This window comes from Mycteria americana (genome assembly GCF_035582795.1).
Source record: "Mycteria americana isolate JAX WOST 10 ecotype Jacksonville Zoo and Gardens chromosome Z unlocalized genomic scaffold, USCA_MyAme_1.0 Scaffold_18, whole genome shotgun sequence".
Lineage (NCBI taxonomy): Eukaryota > Metazoa > Chordata > Aves > Ciconiiformes > Ciconiidae > Mycteria > Mycteria americana.
This window is the reverse complement of record NW_027445436.1, coordinates 5,211,512-5,232,575: the sequence shown is the minus strand read 5'-3', so window position 1 is coordinate 5,232,575 and position 21,064 is coordinate 5,211,512. Positions and strand designations below refer to the sequence as shown.

The 21,064-nt window shown below is 41.5% G+C and overlaps 1 long non-coding RNA gene across 1 annotated transcript; it reads right to left on the bottom strand.

Moving 5' to 3' along the window:
• Positions 1-11,417: 11,417 nt before the first annotated feature.
• Positions 11,418-16,116, bottom strand: LOC142402981 (uncharacterized). The gene is made up of 4 exons (XR_012773545.1): positions 15,928-16,116; positions 14,236-14,438; positions 13,812-13,967; positions 11,418-12,586 (listed from the first exon to the last, which is right to left on the bottom strand). It is a non-coding gene; the product is annotated as an uncharacterized LOC142402981 (long non-coding RNA).
• Positions 16,117-21,064: the final 4,948 nt, after the last annotated feature.

Below are 21,064 nucleotides of genomic sequence, written 5' to 3'. Positions count from 1 at the left end.
GGCATACAGATCTTGGAAAATAAGTTGGGTTTAGATGAAAGCCTTGCCCTGTGGAAGGCAAAACGGAATCCCACATGGTGGGATGGCTTGCATGACTGGAGTGTTGCAATGGAGGGCTACAGGCTCTTTTGGAAGGACAGGATGGGAAGACGAGGAGGGGGAGTTGCCCTTTATGCGAGAGAACAGCTTGAATGCATGGAGCTCTGCCTGGGGATGGATGATGAGCCAACTGAGAGCTTATGGGTAAAGATTAAAGAGCAGACCAATATGGATGACATTGTAGTGGACATTTGCTATAGGCCACCTGACCAGGAAGAACAAGCGGATGAGGACTTTTACAGACAGCTAGGAGCAGCCTCATGCTCACAGTCTACAGTGAAACAGATATAATATTCTCATGAGAACTTCTTCCTGCACTTTTTCATAAAGGCAAGGCCGCACAGGTGGTGTAACTGTCAGTACCAAGTGGGAGCTGCCTGCAGGCTCCTCTGTTACAATGAGCTGGCTGAGTTTATCCTGTGGCCAAGGGACGTGTGCAACACAACACAGGACTGGGCCTACTCAGGTTAAGTGAGGAGGTAAGTGATCCACAATACAATCAACGTACAGTGGTCTTCCGGACAGGATCACTACAGGAGCCAACGAGGAGAGCTGCTCTGCTGAACCTCATACTCCTAAACAAGGAGGGGCTTGTTGGGGATGTGAAGGTCAAAGGCAGCTTTGGCTGCAGTGACCATGAGATGGTGGAGTTCAGGATCCTGAGGGCAGGGAGAAGGGTGAAAAGCAAGCTCACAACTCTGGACTTCAGGAGAGCAGACTTTGGCCTCTTCAGAGATCTGCTTGGAAGAGTCCCATGGGATAAGACCCCGGAGGGAAGAGGGGCCCAAGAAAACTGGTTACTATTCAGGCATCACCTCCTCCAAGCTCAAGAGCGGTCCATCCCAATGAATAGGAAGACAGGAAAAAATGCCAGGAGGCCTACGTAGATGAACAAGGAGCTCCTGGCAAAACTCAAAACCAAAAAGGAAGCGTACACAGGGTGGAAGCTGTCATGACCTAAAGGATTACCCGGCATCTGGGTGCGTAAAGATCGCGACCGTGGGTTCATAGGATTCCGTAATACGCAAGGACACACAGGGTTTATCTTCTAAATTTCTCTACTTTATTACAGATTACCACAAATACCACACAAATCACCACTAGTAAATATATTACCACAAAAATCAGCACTAGCAAGTATACCTATGACTAATAAAGTGAATATATATATATCAAGCTATTACAAATTACTATCAGCAATAAATAATATAGTATCAATCAACAGTATAGCAACAATCAATAGTATAGCAACAACCAATAACAGCAACAACCAATAACAGCAACAACCAAGTAGGTATACACTATTACAGGTTACTACAAACTTATAATTAGTGAAGCAAACTTATCAACAATAACAACAGATATATGTATGTGGTGGGTTGACCTTGGCTGCCCACCAAGCCACTCGATCACTCCCCGTCCTCAACTGGACGGGGGGAGAAAATACGACGAAATGTTCGTGGGTTGAGATAAGGACAGGGAGATCACTCAGCAATTACCATCACGGGCAAAACAGACTCGACTTGGGGAAATTAATTTAATTTATTGCCAATTAACAACAGAGTAGGATAATGAGAAATAAGAACAAAAATCTAAAAACACCTTCCCCTCACCCCTCCCTTCTTCTCAGGCTCAACTTCACTCCCGACTTCTCTACCTCCTCCCCGCCCAAGTGGCGGGGGTTGCGGTTAGTTCATTAGGTGTTGTCTCTGCCGCTCCTTCCTCCTCACTGTGTTCCACTGCTCCAGCATGGGGTCCCTCCCACGGGAGACAGTCCTCCACGACCTTCTCCAGCATGGGTCCTTTCCACGGGGTGCAGTCCTTCAGGAACAGACTGCTCCAGCATGGGCTCCTCTCCGCCAGGTCACAGGTCCTGCCAGAAGACCTGCTCCAGCATGGGCTTTTCTTCGCGGGGCCGCAGGTCCTGCCAGGAGCCTGCTCCAGCACGGGCTCTCCACAGGGTCACAGCTTCCTTCAGGGCACATCCACCTGCTGTGGCATGGGGTCCTCCACAGGCTGCAAGGTGGATATCTACTCCACCAAGGTCCTCTCCGCAGGCTGCAAGGGAACAACCTGCTTCACCATGGTCTTCTCCATGGGCTGCAGGGGAATCTCTGCTCCAGCACCTGGAGCACCTCCTCCCCCCACCTTCTTCCCTGACCTTGGTGTCTGCATAGTTGTTTCGCTCACATATTCTCTGCTGTTCACATTCACATATTCAGCTGCTGTTGCGCATTGGTTTTTACCCTTTCTTAAATATGTTATCATAGAGGCGCCATCAGCATCACTGACGGGCTCAGCTTTGGCCAGTAGTGGGTCCGTCTTGGAGCCGTCTGGAACTGGCTCCATCCGACATGGGGGGCAGCTTCTGGCATCTTCTCACAGAAGCCACCCCTGCAGTTCCCCCCCCCCCCCCAAAACCTTGCAACATAAACCAAATACAACGTATAACAGATTACTTATATGGATAATACTGGTATCAAGTGAATTAGATCTCAGAAGGGGCCAAACCATCCCAGAGGTGGGAGGACAAACCGAACTGACCCCAGAAGTGGGCCCAGAGGGGGACCAATAAAGTAACAGAGTCTCACTTCAGAGATGATCCGTGTCACAGAGTCTAGAGTCAACAGGCATTTCCAGTGAGAGTCCAAGAGCTCAGAGAGTCCAAGAGCTCATAGTTTGTGCGGAATTCAACCTGTTTAGGAAAGGAAAAGTATGTGCAGCATGGGAAGCTCTCAGAGAAAGAGGCTCCATTTTGGATAAAAATTAAGTAATTTTTAGATCATAGAGACATAAGAGGGTGTAGGAAACCACCACTTCAAGCAGCTGTTATTTTTCACATGGGAAAGCCAATAGATGATGATGTCTTCTGTTCTCTCAGACCAATTTTTATTTTTCCAGCCTGCTTTCCTGTTCTTGCAGTTAGAACAGCCAATGGCAGTTACCAATTCTTACTTTCTCAGGATGTTTTCCCCTTTTTCCAGGCTATTTTTCACCTTTTCAGATGATAAGTTCCCTTTACAGTTCCTTGGTTTTGCTCTTATCAATGTCATCTTAAGATGTCTCCAGGTTCTAGGTACCCAGCTGTACTTCAAAGATGCCAGCTGCGCTTTTCAAGGATGCTTCTGGTTCACAGGCCTAGTTCCTAGGCTCGCAGTTCCCAGGCTGCTGGGCAATTTCTCTGTTCAATAATTTTCCAGCAGACATTTTCTTCTGTTCAGTAATTTTCCCCTTTAACCAGGTCACTCGGTTATGGCTGCTCACATCAGAAGCAGGGGCAGGTAACCTGGGAGGAATACAGAGGCACTCTCTGAGCATGCAGAGACACGGTTAGGAAAGCCAAAGCCCAAATGGAACTGAACCCGGCAAGGAATGCTGAGGAACACAAGAAGGGCTTCTATAACTACATAAGTGACAAAAGGGAGGCTAGGGAAAATGTGAAGCCCACTGCTGAATGAGGTGGGGGACCTGGTTACACAGGACATGGAAAAGGCTGAGGTACCGAATGCCTTCTTTGCCTCAGTATTTGCTAGCAAGACTGGCCTTCAGGAATGCCAGGTCCCAGAGACCAGGGGGAAAGTCTGGAGCAAGGAAGATGTACCCTTGGTGGAAGAGGATCAGGTCAGGAAATACTTAAGCAAACTTAAGTATTAACTTAATACATAAGTCCATGGGCCTTGATGGGATGCACCCACAAGTGCTGAGAGAGCTGGCAGATGTCATTGTGAGGCCACTCTCGATAATCTTTGATCGATAATGGTGACTGGGAGAGGTGCCTGAGGAGTGGAGGAAAGCAAATGTCGCTCCTATCTCCAAGAAGGATGACCCAGGGAACTACAGGCTGGTCAGCCTCATCTCGATCCCTGGGAAGGCGATGGAGCAGCTAATCCTGGAAACCATTTCCAGGCACATGAAGGGCAAGAAGGTTATTGGGAGTAGTCAGCATGGCTTCACCAAGGGGAAGTCATGCTTGACCAACTTGATAAACTTCTATGATGAAGTGACTGGCCTGGTAGATGAGGGGAGAGCAATGGATATTGTCTACATAGACTTCAGGAAGGCTTTCGACACTGTCTCCCATAAGATCCTCATAGACAAGCTGATGAAGTATGGGCTGGATGAGCAGACAGTGAGGTGGTTTGAAAACTGGCTGAACGGCTGGGCCCAGAGGGTGGTGATCAGTGGCACAAAGTCTAGTTGGAGGCCAGTAACTAGTGGTGTACTCCAGGGGTCAAAACTGGGTCCAATCCTGTTCAACATCTTCATTAATGGTCTGGATGATGGGGCAGAGTGTAGCCTCAGCAAGTTTGCACATGACACCAATCTGGGAGGAGTCAAGCTGCCAAACTAGGAGGGTCGTGCTTCCAGTCAGAGGGACCTGGACAGGCTGGAGAAATGGGCTGACAGGAACATCATGCAGTTCAACAAGGGGAAGTGCCAAGTCCTGCACCTGGGGAGGAACAACCCCAGGCACCAATATATGCTGGGGGCCACCTGGCTGGCAAGCAGCTTTGCAGAAAAGGACCTGGGGGTCTTGGTGGACACCAAGTTGAACACTGGGTTTCCTCCCCCACTGTGGTCAGATCCCTCACTGTAGTAAATTGTCATAAATCTTTTGGGGTCATAGGATTAAAATGTTAAAGAGAGAAAAGTTAAGTTTTAGTTACTCCCTTCACTTTTTGATACTGCTGATACAGCTTTAAAGTGAACATATTAAGACATCTCAATCCCCAATGAAACTTCGGGGTAAAAAAAAACAGTGGAGAAGAGTCAATGCAGATTCTTTGCTTTACCAAGCTCTGGTGGCTATTAATTCTGCCTCTTCTGCACATGAACTCATGTCAGACACCTCCAAAACTGAATCTCTATACAGTATGTAAACATGGCATTGATTTTTTTTTTTTTTTTTTTTTTGGAAAGGCAACACCTGGAACCTCACAGACTTAACAGAAGTGCCATAATTGGCACTTGTGTAATTTTTAAAAGGTTTAAACATTCAGATTAAACCTTGAAGTTTAAAGGGGGTTGCACAAGAAGAGAGAATTCACCAGCCTGCCAGAAGGAGTTATGCAAGCACTTCCTCATCGCACCAGCCAAACACATCTTCCATAGCACTTCCAGCACAGCACCAAATGAGCATATCACTAACATGTCAGATTGGTATAGAAGATGATGCTCAGTGAAAAAATACCAGTTCCCAAACTGAAAGCATTTGCAATTAGCAGCTTGGCCTCTCAGCCCAGCTTTTGTCTTATTTTCTGCTGATATGGACCTGCTGAGAAATATTAGCACTTTTAGAATAAGGAAGCATAGTTTATCTCACATATTCTCACTCCTCTCTGTCTTAAGTATATCTGCTGTTATATTGTTGACAAGTTGCTTCACTAATGATAAGTTTGTAGTAAACTGTAATAGTAGTATATACCTACTTGGTTGTTGCTGTTATTGGTTGTGCTATACAATTGATAGCTGCTATTATACTGCTGCCATGCTAGGGTCAATTTAGATTGGACATAAGGAAGAAATTCTTTACTAGGAGGGTGGTGAGACACTGGAACAGGTTGCCCAGAGAAGTTGTGGGGGGTGGAACTAGATGATCTTTAAAGGTCCCTTCTAACCCAAAGCATTCTATGATTCTATGTTTCTATGCTGGGAACCCCACTTTTGTGCAGCACCAGATGGACCCCAGATGGATTTTCTCACGGCATGCTGTGCAGATCCTGTCCATGGAGAGGCCCCTCTTCCATCCCATGCCGTGGTGCCTTTTATTTTGTGTGACAAACAGAATATCTTCTCCTGACAGGTTGGACTGTTATCTCTGTCATAACATCCACCAGCACACAGCACAGGCCAACACGAGGCATTCCATCAGGTTCCCATAAGCAACTACTCATGCTAACATATGGGTTTCTCAGGCCTTAGATGCAAGGCCCAATAGAGCAGACATAGCCTGTTCAAGATCACTAACTCATCAAATACAATGTCTTCCGCAAGGCTCCCGATATAGTACCTTTGCAGTCTCCCATAGATGCACATTTGTTAAGGGTAGGTTTTGGGCTTCCACCTACTCCATAGAGAGTCTTTCAACTCTGATGATCTTACAATATATCCTGCAGGTTTCTATATCCCTGCTTCTCTTTGAGGTTCATTTTAGTAAGATCACTTAAGTTTTATTCTGTCTTTGGGAGCTAGAAAACAAATTAATGCAGTGAGACAAAGTTCATTGTTTCTCAGATAAAATTGCTTCCTTATCACCAGGCACATATAGGGGCAGAAATCATAGACCTCCATAAATGTTACTTTTTATTTGGATAAGATCCATCCTGCTCAGAGTTACCCCTTCTTCTGGAAGAGAGAGACAACTTAGTGCTACTGGAGCTGCTAAGTCCCTCCTTTCCCTGTAGGTCTTTGACTCTTCTGTAACATTTCTGTATCCAGAATTAATTCCTTGCTAACAGGAGAAAAATAGACTTGCTTGGCTTGGCTGGGGTAAGGAATCGGAATTTCTCAATAATGGTGCTCTTGTTCTCTTGTGGATCTTTGGTATTCCATCTAGAGATATACTATTTCTTTCACTAATTCATTTCTGTTTGCTTCCCATTAAAGCACTTTTTGTACTCAATCTTTGAAGTCAGGATAAAGTAATATGAAGCAGAGAAATGGGAATCCATGCATTTAAAAGAAATCTTTTGTACAGAACTTTTGTATGCTTAGTCTAGACCTTTCTGTCTCCTATAGGGGTAAAAATTAATGAAAACTCTGGGAGAAAACAAAAGACACCAAGAACCTCTAAAAAGAAAATTATTTATTTGCCTTTTTGGTGTTTTGTGGGGGTTTTTTGTTTGTTTGGTTTCTATTACAAGATGCTTCTTGCAGATTTCCTCCAGTGCAAAGCTTTGACCAGTATACTGTGAGTTTAGGATAGGTGAACTATTAGCTGCTTCCTAATATTTCATTTTCCTTCTCTGCACATTCCAAGGAAATAACATACATGTTCTTTGAAATGCGGAGGGTGCAGAGTAACCCTGAGCAATTTTTTCAATGTGTATTTCACTAATGTACAAAACAAATTGAGCTTTAATAGGCGTAGAAAACTAGTTGGCAATACCCTTCAAAAGAGTAAATATGTAGTGCAAGTCATGTTGTGCCAGAATACGAGTGCGCACTTACTTTTATATTCTTCCTACAAATATAGAAAGACAACTTGATGCATACTATTGATAAGAGCTGGTTCTAAAAAAAAGATACAACTTGGATGCACACCTCCTTATGAACGCTAATAGTAGACATACAATGCATCATTTATTTGGTCTCCTCTATAAATGCTATTTTAAGATCCACAAGAACATGCCTACATGAATAACAAACAAAAATAAATTTCCTTTATCTCTTTGTTATGTGTTTTGTTTCTTTAATAATGTCTTTACAAGGCATATTTTGCTAGGCATCTTCTGGATAAATCCTATTTCTTTATATGCTTGCAATTAATTGGAGATGCAGAAGAATGAGATAGGTTTGTGCTCTCAGGTGTAGTCGTGACTTGACAGTGGTATTCATCTGGGATGAACCCTAAGATACTTGTCCTTCTAGAATGAAAAATTCCTTTTCACAGGACTTGATAGCTTACAGATACAGAATGAAATGTTGTTTCAACATCCTCTAATCATCTTCCATATTTCCACAGTTTCAAGACTGGTGGAGCTCTTAACTGCACCATTTTTCTCTTCAATATTTTTTGTTTTGTTTCTGTGTTTTTACTGCTTTCATTTCACACCAACTAAAGCAGATGACTGGCTTTGACAGGATGTTGAGTAATCACTCTGAGAAATCCCTCTGTGTTTGTCAGTTGGCTGCGTTAGACAGCTTCTCTGTTTCAAAGGCTCCAAATCGTCTCCTTTTTACCTTGCCACGTGAAAGGAGAAGCACATTTTCCCAGGACTGGATATGGACCTGCTGAGAAACACTAGCACTTTCAGAATAAGGAAGTAGGGACAATCTGCCTCTGATAAACATACATGAAATACAGTCTGTCCATGAACCCCAAATTTAGCAGTTAATAAAATAAGGAGGGAGGGACATAGACTGCAGGGTAGCATTGGAAGAGACACCAGCAAATGCCTTAAATGCAGCACCTCTATGCAAAATTCTCTCAACAAAAGGACTTTCAGCTTTGGAAATCAGCTTCTTCATGTTTTTAATCACACGTGGTACAGCAAGCACATACCTTCTTGCATCTAAAATAAGAGAAGTCTAACTCTATTTTTAACAACTGTTGGGGCCCTGAGTGCTTCTTCCTGCCAGAGTTTGGCTGCAGGGGCTCAGGACAAGCTTAGGGCTGGCACAGCCAAGGGCAACCCAGTCCCACAAAGAGAGAGGCTCCCTGGACCATACAGAAAGGCCAAAGCCATGGCACACCCCTAGCCCTGGGAACTGCTTTCAGCTGCAGCCCCAGCTCTCAGCCCCCACCTGAGATACAACCCAGCCACCTCACAACTGGGCCTGGGCCTGGCTGTGGTCCCTGAGCTGGACACTGGCCCTGGCCCTGGCCTCAGCCTAGCCCCATCACCATGGTCCTGCCTGGCCATCATGGGGCTGTCTGACCCTGGTTCTCTGTACGGGGCCTGATCCTGACCCCTGTCTGCAGGCTGATATCCTGGACTGGCCTCAGCCTGGCCCCATCCCCACAGAGGTGCCTGATACCCTGGGCTGGGGGTTGCCCCCAGCTGTCCCCTGGCCTGCCCTGCTCCTTCACTGGGGGTGGTGAGATGGGCACTGATTGGCCAGGCCCCTGCCCTGCCGGCACAGGGATCCCCCACAGCTCCTGGCCCCCAGGGAGTCGCCAGCCTTGCAGCACCCTGACAACAGTTTTCCCCTCTATATAGTTCTTTCCTTTTTTCCTCAATGACTTACATGTTATTTGACAAAGATATTTCAGATATTTTCAGTAAGCTGAATAGATCTACCAGTTAACAGTGATATTGTCAGCAAGCTATCAGGTCACATTTTGTTCTGTTTATTTAATTATTATGTGTGAAAATCAGATTACTCCTGCCCTCCTGCCCTTCTCCATGTCAGTACAAAGCTAAGATTCTTATTTCAGTGTTTTCAGATGTTGGCCAAAACCTTTGTTTACACTCTTCTTCTAGGACTGTTTTCCTTGTTTATTAATGGGCATGGCTAATTACAATCCATTTACATTGAAATGCTGGAAATCTGCGTGCATCCTGGGTGTTCCTGAGTCTTTTGAAATACTGAAATAACCCAGAAAGATAAGTTATACAGACTCAGATCCTCTTTATGAGTTGTTGGCATTTTCTGAATAATGAAAATAACACAGCAGCATTTACTACAGGCCTGTAAGAATAGGAAACAGTGTGTTAGAAGTACTTAGTAATGCATTCTTCCAGGTCAATTCTTTTTTTAATTTGCTTTCTCAGTAATTGGACTATTGTCACATTTTCATCATAGTACTTTTCCACCTTTTTTAACCGTATTGTCTTTCAGGCCTGTGTTTCTACTTTCAGAGTGATCTGTCATGAAGGCATTTTGCTACAATTCTTTCCAGAAGCTGTTTGTTTTTCTCCTTTTTAATGGGAGGAGATGTTGACTCATTGTCCTTCTGAAGCTGCGGTGCATCACCATCAGAGAGCTAGAGAGCTTTATTGTATAGTATGCTCACACTTTAAAAATTCAATTTAATTGGAGGGAGCTTTAGCATTTACTCTTAACTGCTTAACAGTAACTCCATTGTTTGTTTCACAAAGTTGTAACCATTTGAGCAGAGATTCAGGACATGGTATTGTTTATTTAGAAGTAGCAAAGCATGCAGCTACTGTCATAAAATAAATGAAAGAAAGATAAACTTTTTTTTTTTTTAACTTTTACACTCAATACGACATGCCTCAGATACTGCTAGTATCAGTATTTGGCTATAATAGTCAACCTAGTATAGAAAACTGCTGTGAGAAATGGAAAAGTACTCAGAGTAAAAACAGAAGAGAAAAATAGTCCCTTTTGGTAAAATGCCAAATTTGGCCTTGCCAAATATTTCTCCTGAGACTGCTGATTGTTATCACCAGCTCAAGTGGGACAATTGAGTTTCCCCAAGCCATTCATCCTACACAGTGCTGATGAAAGCAAAATGACTCAGGAATTTTGTTGGAGGTTGGGAGAAAGAGCAGAGGCTCTTCCATCTATTTCAGAGGCAGATGCCTCCCTTGCCCTAGTTCTGTGCCTGTTTTAGCTGGAATGCCTTAAATAGGACTTTGGAGGTGTTTGGGAAAGGATCATTCTACCTGTACTCAGCCGAGGAACCCCATTGTACTAGCGACCTTCAGATTACCCATGAGATAAATGTTAAGTGAAAATTGATGCTAACAAATTGCATTGTTGTGAAATAGCAATGTCCAACAGGAGCATCTGACTGTACTAAGTCGGATAATCGAGTCATAAAATAGAGCTTTGCCCATTTCCCACCAGGTCAGTCATCCATTTCGGGCCAACTGATATCAAGCCAGAATCACCTGGAATCTGCCTCTCTGGTCCTTGGCACATTGTGACTTCATTCATCCTCACTAGCTTTTATATACACCCCATATTTTTTTTAGAATATATATATTTCTAATTTTATCATACAGAATATACCACAGGGATCACATGTATCCTAATTGTCTTTAAATTGACATTACATGGAACCTGCACTCTTAAAATAATTTGTTTTATATGCCATGGCACTTACAAGGTACTAGTGTGAGCATTCAAAATTATTAGTGACTTTGGGGCTTCTGTTCTTTGTGATACACAGCCTGAAGTTGTTATCCCACAAGTGTGAGGTCGTTTACTCAGTGTGCGAGACGCCAATATACACACAGGGCAGAGGTATTTTTATTTCATGTCTGCACAGAGATGGGTGCTAGGTGGTAGCTCCACAAAGCTAGCACAAAGTTCAGTCATGCAGGTACAGTTTTTATACAGTCCAGTTATGCATATGCATAAGTAATTACACAAAGCATTTGTCTATTGGTCTACATTTCTCTTATTTCAACTTAAAGCTACAGTGCTACTTTAATATTCTGCGCACGCTCAAAGGTGAGGGGTCTCTGCTTGGGCCGGGGTCTCCAGCTCGAGGGGTGTGACTTTTAGTATTATAATGAGGATAGTTTGCGTGAGGGTGCTTCTTATCACACTTCTACTAGTTGTTTCAGATGGTTCCCAAAACATCTTAATTAGCTTGCATATTTCTCCAGGATGTGCTTCTCTCCCAAGGACAGTAATTCTTGTTTAGACTTTCCGCTTTCCAGCCTGAGTCCTCCTTATCAGCTTTACATAAGCCCTGGCCTTCCACCAGCTCCTGTTAGACTACAATTCCCCCTTTTGAGACTATGAGACTTTTCTTCATAGTCCTCATATGTCTCATTATTAGTTCTCCTTAATAGTATATTATTTCCAGTAGTAACTTGTACAATTAGTCATCTAACACATTTTAAGGCACAACTAACAACAATACAGATGATTATCATGATGAGTACAATTACAATTATCATTTGAAGTAAACTTGCCAACCATCCAGTTAGGGAGAATCCAAAACTTTGTAATATTTTGTTTAGAGGCCTGAATATCTCTACTTGACTTTGCCACTTGTTTTATTTCGTCTATGTGTTGGTCTAAATGTTCAGTTATATTGGGGATATGGATGCAACAACCTTTGTTTTTCAGATTTAGGTACCCACATACCCTGTGTTCATGTAATAAGTTTAGCCTATTCTGCAACGTCATCTTTGAAGTTTCCTGTAATTGAGCATTTTAAATCTTGTAATCCTGCTCTAGTTGCATTCGCTAATAGTTCTACTTGTCCTGTCAGATTGTACAACCACATTTGACTTTGAAAGGAGGTAATTTGGGGACTGAGGAAAGCTTCAGTTTAAATCTAAAGTTAGAATTCCCCACTCGAGGGGATCGGCTGCAGATTTAGGTAACGGTGAACAGGCCATTATACTGCTGACATTATGGATTCTTCCAAAGGATTGGACAAGTTTTAAGACTAGATTTCTGTTACAAAAAGTAAAGGCTAGGTTAATCAATGTCAGAGATACAATTTTCATTGCAACCATGCTAAATTAATAACACTTTCCAAGAGTGTCCTAGGAGTAATTTCAATAGTGGTTTTCTAAAAGAAAAACCTTGATACAATTCATCGACAGTCCCTGGTTAGTCGGAGTTTCAGTTCTCCTGTTGGCATAGAGGTCCACTTGTCCTGGTCTGGTGCCTTCTTTACTCTAGTATAATGAATCCAGGAGTCAATCCCATTCACCTTTACCACTGTATAAGTTTTTAATAGCACTGTATAAGGTCCTTTCCACTTTTCTTTCAAGAGCTCATCTTTCTGGGTTCGTACGTAGACCGTGTCTCCTGGCTGGAATGGGTGTACTGGAGTGTCCAAGGGAATGGGAGTCCTCTGGTTTAGGTACCTATGCAGGGAGGATAAATTCTGCGAGAGAGAGATCAAATACTCTTTAATTACAGCCTGTCCCTTTATATGCATTTGGTCTCCCTTTGTGGTTAAATGATTGGTTGGATATGGTTTCCCATACAGGATCTCAAATGGACTTACACCTTCCCTAGCTCTGGGTGTAATTCGTACTCTCATTAATGCCATGGGTAGAATATCTACCCATTTTATTTGAGTTTCCTGACACACTTTAGAAATCTGCCTTTTTAGAGTTTGAGTCATTCTTTCTACTTTGCCGCTGGACTGTGGCCTCCAAGGAGTATGCAAATCCCATTTAATGTCTAGAAATCTAGAAACTCCCTGCACTATTTCTGCAATGAAGTGGGGTCCATTATCAGAGGATATGCCTTCTGGAACACCGAATCTGGGGATAATTTCTTTCAATAAAATTTTAATCACTTCCCTAGCCTTGTTAGTGCGACAAGGGAAAGCTTCGGGCCAACCAGAAAAGGTGTCTACCATTACCAATAAATATTTATACAGATTACACCCTGGCAATTCTGTAAAATCTATTTGCCAGTATTCCCTTGGAGTTATTCCTTGTTTTACGATTCTTCCCATGATTTTCTTTGCAATTTTTGGGTTATTGGCGCAACAGATAGCACACTTTTTAACTATTATATCGGTCTTTTCCAGCTCCCCAATTTTTGTGTCAAAACTCCTAATGCCACTTGCTGTCGTTCATATACATATAATTGGAAGGGTTTCCTCAAATTTGGGAGTCCCAAAGCAGAAGCCTCCATGGGTTTCCTTTTAATTTCATCAAAACTCTTCCTACATTCAGGTGTCCATTCGAGAACCCCCTCAGGTCCTTTCACAGCAGCATACAGTGGTTTGGCAATTAGTCCAAAATTGGGAATCCATAAGTGACACCATCCGGCCATTCCCAGAAACCCTCCTAATTGCTTCTTTGATGTAGGTACAGCAATTCTACAAATTGCCTCTTTTCTCTCAGTACTTAATTCTCTCTGTCCTTTGGTGATTTCAAACCCCATATATTGGACCTTTTTTCTTTCCCAATCTGAGCCTTTTTCTTAGAAACCCGATACCCTGCCAAGCCCAGAAAGTTAAGCAAACTGATGGTGGCTTCCAGGCATGCCTCATAAACTGTCAGAACCAATTAGCAAATCATCAACATATTGCAACAATGTTACAGCATCAGGATCATTTTGACACAGTTCTAATTCTTTGGCTAGTATGTTACCAAAGAAGGTAGGGCTGTGCTTGAATCCTTGGGGAAGGACAGTCCAGCAGAGTTGTGTCTTTCGTCCTGTACTTGGATTCTCCCATTCAAAGGCGAAGAGGGCCTGGCCCTGCTCATCCACAGGTATACAGAAGAAGGCGTCCTTTAAATCTAACACTGTGAAATAAGTATTACTGTTAGGGATTGTACTAAGGAGGGTATATGGATTTGGAACCACAGGGTGGACATCTACTGTCCTTGCATTAATTTCTTGTAAGTCCTGTACCAGTCTATATTCAGAAGAATGGGGCTTCTTTACAGGTAGGATGGGAGTATTCAATTCTGATTGACACTCCCGTAACAATCCATGTTCTAAAAAGGAGCTTATTATAGGTTCTAATCCTTTTTGGGCCTCCAGCTTAATGGAATATTGTTTCTTTCTTACCGGTTGAGCACCTGGTTTCAGTTCAGTCTTTACCGGGGTCGCATTCTTCGCTCATCCAGGTATCTTCGATGCCCATACCAGAGGTGTGACCGCATTCAGTACTTCCTCTGGAATATTCATTTCTTCATTAGGATCTCTCTCAGTTAACAAACATATCTGGGCTTTCCAGGCAGTCTCTGGAGGAATATGCAACTGAACAGAGTCTTCAGAAAAAGTTAGTTGTGCATTCAGTTTACAAAGTAAATCCTGTCCAAGCATTGGTAAGGGGCATTCTGGCATATAAATGAATTCATGAGTTAATTTAGTATTTCCAATTGAACATTCCATCGGTTGTAAAAACGGCCTTAAAGTCTTTTTCCATGTTGCACCAACAACGCTTATTTTAGTTCTACTTAAGGGTCCCCTACAGCTAGTTACTACAGAATGTGTGGCTCCGCTATCAATTTAAAAAATCTATTATTTCATTCCCCAGCTTGACTGGAACCAGAGGATCGGCTGGGGAAACTTTATACACCTTATATGCGATTGACAGTAACTGTGAGATTGTCATGCCATCTGCACCCTCTTCCTTTTGTAATTTCTTTCTTATATCTGCTGCCGCTTGACCAATAAACAGCATGTTAAGTAACTTTGAATTACTATCATCTTCTGGATCCAGATCTGTCCATTTTCGAGCTACTTCACACAGTCTCTCATAGAAGGCTAACGGGGTTTCCTTATCCCCCTGCCTTACCTCATATAGTTTAGATAAATTCTTAGGCTTTTGTACTCCATGTTGAATCCCATACAAAATTAACTTCTGATATTCCTTTACCCTCTGTAATCCCTCATTAATGTTTGGATCCCACTCCAGATCCTCTTTTGGGAGGTACATATTGGCATTAGGCACTCCCCCTGTTGTTGGATCAGTCCCTCTCTAGTCTTCCCTAAAATCGTTCTCTTTTCCTTGGTAGTAAACAAATATTCTAGGAGAGCCTGTACATCTCCCCAGTTAGGATTAGGAGTCATCATTACAGTTTTCACAGTACTATACATTCCTTCTGGATTGTTTCAGTTCCATACAACAACTTTTTCCCTTTTTCTCTTTTAGCACATATATTCCAATCTGATGTTTAAAATCCACTAAGCCACATTTCTTCCTAACATCCCAATCATTTCTTAATGCAAAAAAACATATCCACCTAAGGTATTTCATCCCATTTTTCAGTTCTCCGACAAAACAACATTAATTGCAATATAGTGTTATATTTCAAGGATCCATTCTCAGGCCATTTTTCACCATCTTCCAATTGATATTGTGGCCACCATTGATTACAATATTGTTTTAGCTTATTTTTAGTCATGGGATCCCCCCCAAATTTCTTCCAATTCTTCAGGATGCATCCTAGAGGAGAGCAAAGGGGTGCCTCCTGGGAAGCAGCAGCACCTATATTGGTACCGAAAAACCCAGTGTTTCTACACAAACCAGAAGAAGGGACGTCTCCCTTCGTTACTCAGAACAGCACAGAACAGCGTGTAGAAACAAACAGAACTATGCTGCTGCCACATATCTTTCCTGATGTGCCTTATGCAGAGCCCAGAACAGAACAGATGCTGCCTGCTTCCTGAGAGATCTTGCCCTTATCCCCCTTTTCTCATATCCCCCCCCCCAAATACTTCTTTTCAGTAGCGTTGCACCATTGTGTTTCTTACTGCCCGACTGCAGGAGAGGAGCTGAAGGAGTCCCCGATCAACAGGTCGGTGCATGCTGGAGTCCACTCAGGTCTCTTCTCCCCGTCAGATGCGGCAAGACGAACCAGGCAAGGCTGTCAGCTCAGTCCCACCTGGGTCACCAAAACTGTTATCCCACAAGTGTGAGGTCGTTTACCCGGTGTGTGAGACGCCAATATACACACAGGGCAGAGGTATTTTTATTTCATGTCTGCACAGAGATGGGCACTAGGTGGTAGCTCCACAAAGCTAGCACAAAGTTCAGTCATGCAGGTACAGTTTTTATACAGTCTAGCTATGCATATGCATAAGTAATTGCACAAAGCATTTGTCTATTGGTCTACATTTCTCTTATTTCAACTTAAAGCTACAGTGCTACTTTAATATTCTGCGCATGCTCAAAGGTGAGGGGTCTCTGCTTGGGCCGGGGTCTCCAGCTCAAGGGGCGTGACTTTTAGTATTATAATGAGGATAGTTCGCATGAGGGTGCTTCTTATCACACTTCTACTAGTTGTTTCAGATGGTTCCCAAAACATCTTATTTAGCTTGCATATTTCTCCAGGATGTGCTTCTGTTAGACTACACTGTTAGACTACAGTAACAGTTAGAAACTCCTTGGATATCAGTCTGTATTTATACAGTAACTGATGTTCAAATTGACCATTCATGTGGTCCTCCTCCATCTTTGTATCCTCATATGCTATGCAGTAAGAACTAGGAATGATTGGGAGTCATTTACCACTGATTACCATGGGTATTTTTTTAACAGATAATGTGCTGTGTCAATTATAAGTATTTGTACAATAGGTATAGTGTCCAACACTGATACTTTGAATTCTCTTGATTCTTTGGCCTTTTCAAAGTTCAGTGGATTATAATCCACCACAAAGTCACTCAGTATACATACTTAAAGTATAAGAAGCTACAGATGGTCTAGCAATTATTTTTGTGTGAATGCTTTTTGACAAAGAACTAGGAAAAAGTGAAAGAAAACCTTTTTCTCTTTTCCCTCAAAGGAATGGAAAAGTTTCTACAAAACAAAATTATTTTTATTTTTCTCAGAAATCCCATGTTAAAAAAAATAGTTTTGATGACGGAAAAAAAATAGGACTAAATGTTATTGCATGATGGGAACATAATTTAAGAGATATTAATGTTTCACCAGAAATAATAAAACAAAGATTTTCCTTGCTCAATGTTTTTTTTCCCTGAAGTGTAAGGCTAAATAAGTGTCAGCACTCAAAATCTATTTAAGTATTAATTAATTAAACAGCATATTTTTGCTTTCCTTCTGATTAGCTGTTCTAGAAAGCTTCCTATATCAAATCGGAAGTGGTTTAAACACCACCACCTCCCCAATTCTATTCTAGGGCATTGCATTGAAATTCAGGGATGACACATTAAACCAGTGCAAATCTTGTCTCCTTGTTTGTGGTTGAAAAGAATTATATAGGCTTTGTGTCTTAGTGATATCCTAAAGAGATAAATAATAAGAAATAACTTATTGGTAACCTGCCTGGAATCAGTTTCTTTTTCAGAGAGTGCTCTGGGTTTGACAGCTCAGGAAAAGGGCAGGAGCAGAGAAAGAAAAGTCTGTACACTGCTTTGCTGGTTCTTTTTTTCCTTCTCACTCTCTGTTATAAGTAAAAATACATTACCATAGATGCTTTAAACCCAGACCAGACATTTGAACTGTCAATTTCACCTCTGATTTCCATCAAGGTTCACAGACCTTTTTATAGTCACTCAGTAATGTATCCCATATATCAAAAACCCCTGCAAAAAGGCAGTGCTCAGTGCTTCTGTTCTGTGGTGGTGAGAGGCAGCGTGCTGGACACTTTGTAGTCCACAACTAGGGAGTTCAAAAGCACCAACAAAGGATTTTTATGCAGCCAAAGAGTTTTTTTCTATTACTTTTATTCTGAGCGAAATGTATTATGTTAACAAAGAATGGGAAATAGTGGTCTTAAAACAATTTTTATGCCAGAAACTGGATTTTTGGTGGTATAATGAGCTGGTGTCCTGTAAAAGGTTGAAAATAATTAGATCAGGGAAAGTATTTGATAGTCAGGAGGAATGTAACTGATCTACATTTATGCATGCTTTTTATCTAATAGGAGTGCCTGGTTACTTTAATATAATGAATAGTAAAAGTCAGCTACATGATGAAAGCTGATTCCAGTTCTATCCATTTGTATGCCATGAAAATGGAGAATTACAGTTTAGATGGGCCATTGGAAAACTGCACTTAAACCATCCATTGAATGAACAAGGACATGAAAATGCTCAAATTCCTAATTTAGTATTTGCACAAAAAGCTTCCTAGGAGAGATTTGAAGACTGACTTCTGAACTAGCAGGTTTCCTGATGATTTATTCTCCAATTTAAGTCCAAGTCGAGGTGGCAAGTGGAAGATAATAGCAGTAGAAAAGTGACAATAATTCCATAATGTTGATAATAGCTAAGTAAAACACAGATCTACATTACACATTTAGTGCATCATTCAATTCTTTGATTTTTTTTTCATGACAGTAGCTCCTTTCTTTGTCACATATTCCCAGTGCTGCTAAACACTTAAAAAATAATTAGGTCTGTAGCCTTAGAAGAAAGAATTGCACAGCATTTCATAGTTCATCATTTCAGATTATTTGGGTAGTGTTACGTAAAATTTGCACTGGTATTTTGCACAGAAAGCTGACAATTATTAACTATATTTTCTCTAACATTTGTGCAACACTTATTCATGGAGGGTTACAACTGAGTTAATTTTCAGAAAGAGTGGTTTGAAAGAGGTCTTGAGCTAGGCTGTTTATGAACACAGCCTTTTCTCTTATTTCTAATTAGCGTGAAATAGTTCTAAACAGGAGTCAGCACTGCAGAAGTCTGTGCTGCACAAAGCCAACCTTGTTAATGGACACAGGGAACAATTTGCTTTGCTGAATAAACAACATAGTGCTTTTCAAAGGAGTACAATCCAGTTTACCAGCTGCCCTCTAAATGTTGAATGCTGTTGATGTGCATCTGGATGTCTTTCTTTGGGATTAGAAATCTTTATTTGATACAGTAGCAGGACAAAAGTCTAACAATGTCAATCAATCTGACCTCTTCTCCCAGGATCAAGAAAGGCCATTTCCTTGTGCTGTCTTGTGCCTTGTCAAGCCTTGTGTACATTCCTTAGTTATGTGCACGTTAATTCTAATGGTGAAGGAAACCCCAGAGTCTCAGAGAATTTATGAGACCTCTGCTGTTTGAGATGACATTTTAGGAGATTGTGAGATGTTCTAGCTGTAAAACCTGTGGAAATGAGAGAAGGAGAAAAGACAAAATTAATATTGCATGAAGTACAAAATTGTTTTCAGTGCTCCTGCACTGAGATCAAACAGAAGCAAAGGGGTCTTTGCTCCATCTGTAAACATTGTTTTTCTTCCTCATAGTTGTGCTCTCAGCATAAGCAGATTAAAAATTCTGAGACTCTCAAATGTTATGATAAAAAAGTGGAGAGACCTAGTCAAAGGTGACTTTTGATTTGGTCTGAGTACCGAAGTATAGCATCATTTAATAATTCTGGAATAGTATCAGTTCGCTCCCCTTCCTCTCTTCTTTTTTTCTTAATGTTTCTATTAATATTTATGACTATTTCATTGGTTCTTTGACTTTTAAATATTTTTTTTTACTGTCTGTGCACCTTCCATTCATATACCAAGGTGAACATCTGTGTATATCAACACATCAGCAAAGTAGAAGGGCACAGATTCAGAGCTCTCCAATAGGAAGAATGAAAATTGGAGATGTGATACAAGTCTATAACATACACCTTGACAGGGATCTTTGAAAAGGAAATATCACTTAGCTCAGTTCTGTATGTCTCATAGCTTCAGTAACTTAAATTGTAGTCTTTAATTTGGCATTCTAATGCAGTTCAGAACACAAAATAATTTATTTATTTATTTCTAGGCACTTAAAAAAATGCTACATCGGCTTGTGGACTGTGTAAGTATATAAGGAGGGTGAAATTAAGATTTATACATAACTTGACACTGTTATTGATTTGAAAAAAATGAATATACCAGCTGCCTCCCTTCCTTTCCCCCAGCATCAGGGAGAATGCCTGGGGCTTATAATTTCAAAAATCTTGATAAAGGAAACTGTGTGATTCATTTACTTTTGGTATTAAAACGGTGAAAGTCAACCACTGAATATCTTTAACTCTCTCACGGTGGAGGAGTCAGACATGAGAGAGAGATAAGAGAGTCTCTCCACCAAATGCCCCTCCCTCTACCATATTACTACTCTAACTGTAGTTAGCCTAATTAAATTGAATAGGTGACTTCTTGTGCATCCCCAGCCTACTCACTGGTCAGGCAGTGTGAGAAGCAGAAAAGGCCTTGACTCTGTGTAAGCACTGCTCAGCAATAACTAAAACATCCCTGTATTATCAACACTGTTTTAAGCACAAGTCCAAAACATAGTCCCATACTAGCTACTATGAAGAAAATTAACTCTACCCCAGCCAAAACCAGCACAATTGGCTCCCTGCTCCATTAAGTAATGCATATTGCACAAGTTAAGAAACATAAATTTCTGGAATCTAAGCCATCCCTCACAATGCTGGGTTTAGATTTTCATTTGTTTGAAATGTTTGCTTGAAATATCAAGGCCCCTGAAAGTTGTCATACAGATAGCTTGGAAAATAATTTTCCATTAATAATTTTCATTCTTTTTTTTTTTCTCTATAGAAAGTGTGTTATTGGATGAAGTAAGAACGCAAATGGCCCTATATTCCCCCACAACTGATTTTACAGTCCAGATCTAAGACAACAGACAGAGATTAAAGTCCTTGTTTTAACCATTCTGTTTTTGAGACACAAAAAGCTTAGGCTGAATGGAATATGGAATTTTGGGGAGAACTCAGCACTGGACATTGTAATATAAAATGATAATATCTTTACACTTAGACCCTCAAGGAATTCTGGACACTAATATTGTTCTACACCCAACTTTTGTAGTAAACAATATCACAAAATTTTAAGATGGAAATTACTCATCTGCATTAGGTCACTTATTCCAACAGCTACTGGTACAGTAATGTTCCCTGGCTCAGGGAACATTTTCTAGGGCT